The sequence below is a fragment of the Thermobia domestica genome, chromosome 3 (genome assembly GCF_964235325.1).
Source record: "Thermobia domestica chromosome 3, izTheDome1.hap1.1, whole genome shotgun sequence".
NCBI lineage: Eukaryota > Metazoa > Arthropoda > Insecta > Zygentoma > Lepismatidae > Thermobia > Thermobia domestica.
In genome coordinates this window covers 239,825,491-239,835,852 of record NC_137456.1, presented here as the reverse complement: position 1 = coordinate 239,835,852, position 10,362 = coordinate 239,825,491, and positions in this window count along the sequence as shown.

The window sequence follows — 10,362 nt, the reverse complement described above, 5'->3', positions numbered from 1 at the left end:
CGCGTTTGCACAGGCGAATGTGGGTCTCAATTGGGAAAACGTAGTTTTCTCAGATGAATGCATATTCACAACATCAAAGGAGGGACGCCGTTTTGTGTATCGTCCGAGAGGCACCCGATATGACCATGGATATGTGGCTGCTTGCAATTGCAGAGGCCATGTATCTATTTTATGTTGGGGTTGGATTTCCAGTCGCGGAGCAGGACAGCTTCATAGAATTGAAGGACATCTGGACAATGCTCAGTACTTAGACATTATCAGTAACATCATGGTGCCATCTGTACGAGTATTTCAGCCTGATGGTGTAATTCAGTTCCAGCAATACCAGTCGCCAATACATAATTCCCGTGTGGTTCAGGAATGGTTCGCAGGGCACCCTGAGATTGATTTATTCGACTGGCCGCCTCGTGGAGCAGACCTCAATCTCATGGAAAATATGTGAGCAGAAGTGAAGCGTACTCTAAGGGGAAGTTGGCCTGAGGCAGATCCACAAAGAACTCAGGATGACCTGTGGCATCTTGTTTCCGAAAGCATGGCTGGAGGTAGGGGAAGGAGATAGATTTGTCACCCATCTAATAGATTCCATGCCCAGAAGAATGGAGCGTGTAATAAATTCAGAAGGGTCTTGGACACAATATTAATGTCCCTGCCTTAACTCACGGAAACAGCCCTTTTCAGGGCTACCTAAACGCTTCTGAAAATATTTCTAGAAGTAAACCACTCCTTGTATCCGATTTCTGTGCAATCTTACTAACAAAAGAATGATAATTAGCTGTAGGCTTTGAACTCAAGACCTCTTCAGTGGCTAGTCCGTACTCTACCAATGAGCTAACATGAACACGCAAACCTAACCTGAAGAAACACGACTTTCAATTTCTGGTATTCGATGACAATGATGCTCATATACTTTGCAAATGTTGTATTCAACTTGGGATATTCCGCAACACACACACACACATAAACAAAGCGAAAGAGAGAGAGAGAGACAGAGAGAGAGAGAGAGAGATGAATACACAAAAGCATATTCAACGTATTCGAATGAGACTCTAAGTAACGACATTCCGTTCTAAAGAGAATTTGTGTTTCTTCCCGTGACGTTAAGGGGATCGGGAAAAGTTATGTCTTGAAGCAGGATACGACTTTGGATACTCTGTTTATACACTTTCTATATCCGTAGGAATATACTGTATTTCACGAATATAAATAACATACTGTAATGAGAATATTGAGAAGTTAAATCTGTATGACAAATAGCTGCAAATAAATACACTACATAACTTATTTATTGCTATTAAACGATTTTCCTAACTTGTATTTAACATTCTCATATATAATAACGACCTACTGTGAAAATTATCTCAGATGTTATATTTTAAACATAATAATTACTATGTTCTGCAATTATTATGTTATATATAAACAACTTATGTATTTTAATGTAATTATTTTATATAATTTTTCATGCATTGCGAAAAATATAATTTAAAAAAACGTATTGACCCAGATGGGATCCGAACTCACATTCTTATAATTTGAAATCCGACAGCTTACCAATGAGCTAACGCAAGGACTTCTAGAACTAAACTTCTAGCGATGTATAACGGATCTCAAGATAATTATGACATTCATATCCATTACAAACGCTGTTTCTGTTCTACTTTGATTTTTATTTTAGTACTCAGGCGATAATTATGTTCTATTTCTTAACTTTGAGCATTCTTTTACATATGGAAAGATTCTTTAACGTATTTAAATGTTCCATTACTTATAGAGAGCTAAATGACAAACAAGCATGTGGTCACATTAATAAAAGGTTTCGAAATATTGTATCATTAAGTATTTCAATCAGTGTTGCTTTTTTAAACACTTGGTAACAAGTCTTATTATATTTAAAAGAAGAAAAACACATCTGCAAACTTTTTCCCGATTGCAAAGGCTGGCTTGGAGGTTCGAACCTGGCTTACTTTTTCCCGAAGATACCCGAAGCTGGACTTAAAAAAATTTGGCCTCAAAACACCAACAAAGAATGCGCTCAACCTTTTTGAGACAAGGTGTACATGTATGAAATTGTATTATATGGTGCCTAGTTTTGAGAACGTTCGCCTAAGATTACAACAAACACTTTTGACCACTTCTGTTGTTTATGATGTTCTTTTGGCAGGCTATCCATTTGTTTGAATCTATTCCTACAGCTTTCTTCAGATTGAAACCAACACGGTGACAAAGAATGTGTTTCAGTTATAGAAATATAGTAAAAGAATAAAGCATTCTATAAGATTTTTATAGAAGTAAGATATATATGAACAAAAACACCAGAGGTGCAAAAAGTGCAGCCAAGTTCTTCAGCCTCAAAAAGTGTTGAGATGAGGATGGATGAGCCAAGTTCATTGGCCACTGCATCTGAAAGGGACCTGGAACTTGGCGCGTGGTGTCTAACATATTTGAATACATTAAGATGTATGTTCCTAGTTTCACGGTCGAGACATTTCAGTCCTAAGGCTAGTGGTGACCCCCAAATCCACCACGCTCACAAGCACCATTCCTAAGGCTTGTTAACATCATTTACTTTGACACTTCGTGGAGAAATATAAGTTTTCCTTGTCTGGGTTTCGAACCACCAATCTTACTGCAGTATTCTGTATATGTGCTTTAGCTCATTAGCAAAGTTGATATTCCTAAGATTGATGGTGGTCCCAAACCCACCATGCGCACCACCACTATCCCTAAGGTTCCTTAACATCATTTTCCTTGACACCTCGCGCCAAGTTCCAGGTCCCTTTCAGATGCAGTGGCCAAGGAACTTAGCTCATCCATCCTCATCTCAACACTTTTTGAGGCTGAAGAACTTGGCTGCACTTTTTGCACCTCTGGTGTTTTTGTTCATATTTCACTTCTTTTTGTAGTTTACCATGTCAATATCGTATATTGGAATTCTCAATTGTGGCATATTGCTGGATTTAAATTTAAAATTGTACATTTTTAAAGGAGTCATAATGTGTCACATACAACATTAGTTCCCAATGGCTCTCCCACCGGGAATCAAACCCAAGACCTGTACAAGAAAGGCGCACATGCTAGCCACTAGAACAGCGCACGCAAAAAACAAGTATAGTTAGAAAAGCCAGAAAATGGGTGACAGTTACAATACTGCATGGTTAAAAAAGTGACGACCATGCTTCTAGGCTACTGATACCATAAAATATTGTTGAAATGATATAGCTAGATTTACAATAAAATTGGGGTAAAGGAACTATATTATTGTTCAATGAACAACGGTTTTAGCTGGTATTTCCAACTATATAGACAAGATGTAGCTGGAAGTACAATACAGTATAGTTGCAAAAACCACATCTCAAAAGTAGACAATACACGTAACAATACTATATAGTTGAAAATGCAATGCTGTATTGCTGTGAGGACGATAAAATATTGTAAGACGAACAGTACTGCATTGCTAGAGATACGATATTATTGGAGCGACGATTGTAGCTTCCACCATACTGTATTGTTGCTACTACAATATATTGTTGTTGTCGTGACCATAGAGTGTGGTACACCTGACAATATCTTCGCTGTTTATATCGTGTCTGCAACCATACAGCATGGCAACTGTAACAATACTACATTGTTGGCAATACAATATCCGTGGTGTCCATATTGTATCGTGCACTATACTATATTGCTGCTGGAACGATGTTGGATTGTACTGCCAACTATGTTTGATGGTTGTTCGTACGATCTGTTGAGAGTCCATATTGTACCAGATACTATAAAATATAGTTGGTCGAACCATGTCGTGAAAGCCAATATTGTACCCCCCTACTAGACTGTATAGTTGTTCGTAAAATCTTTGTAGAGTCTATATTGTACAGTAAGGGACACCTCTGGATGGTACACTTTTGACGTAAATTTCCATATGGGTGTACCATCCTGAAGTGTCCCTTACTGTACCTGTGTCTTATTGTACCTATTACCATGCTATGTGGCTGTTCGTACGATGGCTTGAAAGTCTACATAGCATTGATAGTGCATACGACACGCTTTCGATAGCGCTTTTTCTAGCTTCCATAACGCAGTTTGGTCCTGAGAAACGGAGGCGTGTCTTACAAGATTACGTTACGTATTACCTTGCCCCTGTATAAGAACTATTTTGCTCTATTGTATCCTACCCTTGAATAGCAACTTTTTTCAATTTGTACCACACAAATTTTCAATTTCTTTCATGTATTTTGTTTTCACAATGATACACTGCTATTTGTATCTACAAGGGCAAAAGTATAAGTTTTAGCTAAAAATAAAAAAAAATAAAAACTGCACTACGGATGCTTGAATTAGCGCCGTAATTATTACCAATATAATATAAACCTTTATTACATCGTACGAAAACATAGTATAGTAACAGGTACAATATAGCCTCTGAAAAAAAAAAACTCTGGAAACTTGAAAAATGCGTTGCTTATACCAGCAATGCAATATACACTTTCATTATATCGTATGAAGACACTATAGTAACAAATACAATACAGACTCAGGACATGCATTCCATTCAAAATAAATTTCAGGTGGGAAAGCAGTGAATGTTCTCCAATTCTATGCATGTAATACCTCGCACTAATTTCCTCTCTTGTATGTGTTCAACAGCGATCTCGGTCCCTAGACGGTATATTTCTTGATCACTTCTTTATTACAGAATCGAATAAGTGAAGTGTAAATGAATGGTTTACGACAAACGATAGGACCATGGTAAAAAAAAATGTACAGGGCGTCTCATAAACAATATTAAAAACTCAGACCAGAGATTCCTCGCATGAAACCAAAGCCTATTTAAGAAAGAACTTCAGAAGTGGGAAGCGGCATAGCTATACACCTCCGAAAGTGTGGGGAAAAATGAATTTCACATCTGCCTACCAGATGACGACAGAAGCTACCATAAACTTGAACAAAGCGTTTTTAAAGCAAACGACCATAATTAAACTTTATTTACAAACTTATTTTCCACACAGGAAAAGTTTTATTATCGAGTGACGGATCAACCGGGAATTCTACTTGATTGAATTTACAAACTCTGTCCTCCGTAAACCTTGATTTACAATAATGAGGGAAGACTGTAGAGCAGTAAAGAAGATTATGAGGTGGAACCCCCACGTACCCCGAATAAGCAAGGTTAGACGTAATAGAAAGACTCATTTGAGTAACATGTTTTTATGAAAAAATATATACAGAATTTGTTTAGAACTTCCTTCAAAAGAAAAGTGACAATTACGTAACTTTACAAAGACATATTTTACTTTCACTTTACTACCGAAACGTTATAAATGAAACTTATTCTCACAATTAAGTGAATTAACTGAAATATTTATTAAACCCTACTAAATACTACACTTTTGTGTTTTCGTATCAAATACTATACTATTAGCACACAACATCGAAATCAAAAGAAGAGTATTTTTTCTAGATGCTAAATATAAAAACTAAATTTACATTTACCATATAAGTATTTAAAAGGAATGTTTCTCATTGAATATTTACTATACAAACATGAACATTAGCAATCAAACTTTCTGATTACACTCTACTAGAGACTGTTTTACACACTGTACTTTTACCAGACATTTATAGACTTTACTTAGTCAAGAACACATTGTACAGAAACAAAAGCAGAGCATTTTTCCAGATGCTCACAACGAATAATACATTTACATTTACCATATAAACATTTGCATTAAAAAAATAAATTTTTACTTAGTATTTAACATACAAACATGGACGTGTTAATTACATAATGTTTATTACAACCTACTGGGGACTTCCAGTTATTAAAGAATATAACAGACCTCATACACAATTTGATAGACTTTATTAAGAACACATCTGTTGTGTAAAATGTTTCACCAGCTAGTATTATGCAACAGTACAAAAGAATTTGACAATATCTTTAATGTGCTTAAATCACTACCGTCATGGTCGTCCACTAAATTGCACACCACTTGATAATAAACTACAGGATGGCCCAAAAGTAGGTATATAGACCAATATCGATCAACTTTGACATTTTAACTTATTAAGATAATACATTTATTTCCTTCGGTCTGTTCCGAGCTTTAGGTATAAGTGAAAAGAAATTAAGAACAAATAACGAAGAAACTAAGTTAAACATGTATGGATAATAATAAGTAAATGATATAAAATGTCATGAGCCGATCAGTACGGGACTGTATACTTATTTTTGGGCCACTCTGTATACGTAATAAAACTTTCAAATACAAACTAAACATTTATTTGAGACTAGTCAATTTTATATGTAACTGTACCAGTATTATGTAGCTTTTAACTAGATTTCAAATAAGAAACAACAGACGACAAGGAAAAGGTTTAACATCGCAGCGGCATGCTTATAAAAGTATTTGCAGGCAATATCCTGAGCTACAGAAACTTCAATAGAAGCCCACCTTCTCCCCATGGTTTACTAATTACATCGCTCTGAGACAGCTTTTGTTGGCATTTTACTTACAAGAATGATCGTATACACTTTGACGCTACAAAAAAATCTTCCATAAGCCACCCAAATCTAACTCACAGCCCCAAAATTACTTGTGAGGGATGGACAGAAGATGTCTGGGCGAAACGTGCAGTGTAACACTAGTAGAAATTACTTAACTGTTTCCACAAGAATTTTATGATAGACGAGACCGTACTAGAAACTTGAATGGTATGACAGTAACGTTAAATCTTTAATTTATTACCAACTGTTCATTAAATTACTATATTGTAACTTGTATGCAATCAACCTTTGTATATAAAATCGTAATTGTAAGACATTACAATCTATCTACATACGTTGCAAAATAACACTTTGCAGAACATCATTGTGCTTTAATGAGTATTAGTTAGTGTTTAAACAGCAACATGGGAACGCGTATATAGGTAGGAAGGTTGAATAAAGAACTGAGAAAGTATAGAATGCAGAAAGCCTTCATTAGTGATTACAGTAGATAATGGAAAAACACAAGGATAAATTGTTACATTCTGAGAATTGTTAGCAGGGTTCTAATTTTTTCACGATGGAGAATTCTCTGACTTTTCCAGGTTCACAATTACAAATTCCAAGATTTATATATAATGTAAAAGAAACAATACCAACCAACTAGAGTTTCTTAATCTACACATGTAGACACGGCTCCAAAAGAGCACCTCCAATCACATACGGACAATTTTAGTTTCTTTTTTATTAATAGGGATACCCATTTAATAATATTTATAAAAAGAGAACTAAAATCGTCCACGTCTAGTTTGTTGTCTAAGTTTGAAGAATGTGCCGAATAAAGGTGGTATTCTCTTTCCAAGCTGTGTGTACATGTGTATATTTTTTGTGTGATTGAAGATACGAAAGATTTGCAAACCAAATTACTTTCTTTTGTAATATATCACCTACCAAATAGCCAGGTGAGGCACAAATAAACGCAGCAGACCTGTAAAATCCTCATATATATAAAGCCTCATATTTCCAGTTTTTGTAGTTTCAAGAATTCCCTGACTTTCTAAGGATTTCCAAGTCAGTGGAAACCATAGTGTGGCTGAAAACGAACACGTTAGTGTAACCATGTTTACATCTTTGCGCCCCCTTTACTGTAATATTAACTTGTGCCTTTCTGTATTTCATACTTCACTTCTTTATGCTTCATAAGCCCTACCTAATTTATCCGTGCCAATGTTGTTTTCTAAACAATAACTAATACCCTTTAAGGCCTAATATCAGTTAGTATTGTCACAGTATTAGTTGTCAAAATCTTTCATGTTGCTGAATAACAAAATACATTACAAACAAACAGAAACGTATAAGGCTCCATTACTCATCTCTTTAAAATAAGTAGGGGGTCCTGAAAGAAAATTATTAATGTCGATACAGTTCCACTGGTCGGTGAAACTTATTTCATAAGCACAATAATGTTCACTGTATCCCACTGTTTTTAAGCATTTACACAGAAGGAAAATGTTGGAATATTCATCCGACAAAATTTGATGTATACAGTAAAAAACTGGACCGTCTTCTTCAATTTCGAAGACAACCATCTGTACGTGAAACACATACCCTTTATATCTACACCAACTTACACTAAGGCATTCTTTATGCAAAGAAGGAGGCAGAGACGTTGAATAGTCGAGAAACTGATTACTTCTCATTAGAAACACCCTTGATCCACGTCCTAATTCGTGATCTGAATGTAATCCGTGGTTTTGACGAAATCGATAACAGAGATGTAACTGATGTTTTAGGCTCAGTGTTTTCAGAATATTTTTTCGGGAGCAGGAAACTCGGGCTACCATTTTAGATTGATGATGTTTCGATTCATAGCGCATACTCCAGGTGTTAACAAGTGGACCTATTTCACGAATTATACGTGCATAATGTATCATGTGATGATGTTTGGGCTTTAGTGTCTCTCCAAATAGCGATACGTAAAGTTCATGGTGCTCCTGAATTTGAACAGCAAGCAATTCTGAACAATTTACGTTAAGGACTCTTGCAGTAGCAATGATTACGATTTCTCTTAGCAATATGTATAAATGCCAAACAGAATTATCTGAAGGAACCAAATCTCCCATCATCAAACCAAAATATCGTACAAGATATAACATTTCTGAAGCAGATACATGCAATTTTTTATTTTGAAGGTGGTCTGAAGATATAGGTGGCGGCTTGTTAACATTACTTGGTGTACTTCGGAAGGTTCCGATTCTGCTGTTCAACATTTCTAAGGTGAAAATTCGTACTTCGTTTACAAAATAGTTTAAGATAAGGCTCATATCGTAATTACATACGCCTTCTAACAGATCGTGCATGATATCTACGCTATAGTTTTCTGTAACGTGAAAATTTGATAATACATGCCACACACACTCTTCTTTTATACCAGTTTGGGAACAGTCTCCAATAACAAGTTGTTCTTTATAATTTTCCTTTGTTCGTAAAGCATCACAGTCTTCTTTTACCTGCCTGTGAATGTCAGTTTTCGTACTTAAGCAGAATCTACATGGAAAATTGGCTGAAAAGGATTCCGTGAAACCCAAAACCGAATGAAGCCCCAAATTGTCTCCCAGTATGGCACATACCTTAAATTTAATATTTATCTCATTTTCACCATAATGTATGAAGATACCTATACGCTCCAGAAAGAGTAATTCTTCAATGAGAACAGAAAATGTTTGTTTGTTGCCGTAAGTTTTTCGGTCTTTCGTGTAGAAAAGTTGAGCTAAAAATATGTTTTCCAGTTTCCCCATGAATTCTGGAGGCAAACACGCAACAGTGTAATATACAGCACCAACTTTCTTTAAACCAGCATGGCTTCCCAAAGCATTGTTTGTATCATAATCATCGTAATAAACAAACAAAGGAAAAGTTAATTGAGCGGAAAATGTCAAAATATTTCTCCAATGCCGTCCTTGAACGCATGAGAAAAGCACACTACTCTCTTCGAGAGCTGTTTCTGATAAATGAATCAATGTTGACAAGACGTTAGGCATTTCCAGAAACCGCTTTAGTACATGTCTCATTGGAACAAATTTGCCGAACACAGGTATATTTTCTAAAACTATTTTTTCCTTTTTTCTTTTGTAACACTGCCTTTGTCCTATGATGTAATTTTGAGGCATTATAAGGTCACCAGTTTTTTCCAGGCTTTTTAATCGCTTATATTCGCTATTGAAGTTATGAAATGAAGATCCCACAATGGTGAACATGTTTTCTACTTGTTTGACGATTCTTTCGTCAGTCTGAAATGTGTATAACTTGCTGAAAATGTTATCCCTGAGAAGTTGTACGATACTGCCGTTCAAGAGCTCCTCTACACATTGTAAAATATACTGGATGTGCTTTCTGGTGAGATGCGGTTCACTGTATAGTTTGGCTATAAAATAAAATACTTCTTCCTCCATAGCCTCCTGATAGATTTCAGGTAAGCTGCTTTCTGAAAGTCTCTCATTTGTTTTTTCATCTATGTTTTCATTTGCTACTATAGCAGCATCAGTATCAACACCACAAGTTGTTTTATGTTTAGACACATGTATTTTATTTCGAACAACATGAGACATAGACAGAACATCTGGGAAGCCGTGCTGCTTATGTAAATGCTTACGAAAAGAATTAAGAATATCAAATTCACGCCCACACAAATGTTCTCCGCAGCGATACACACTATTTATGTGCAAATTGTGGATACATTTGAAATGTTGCAACAACAGTTTAACTGACCTGACATTACATCTACATATATAACATTTTACTTTATGTCAATATTTCACAACAAACAAAATACGCACTATTGACTTCTACAGCAGTTCCTCTAACATAAATTCATTTACAGC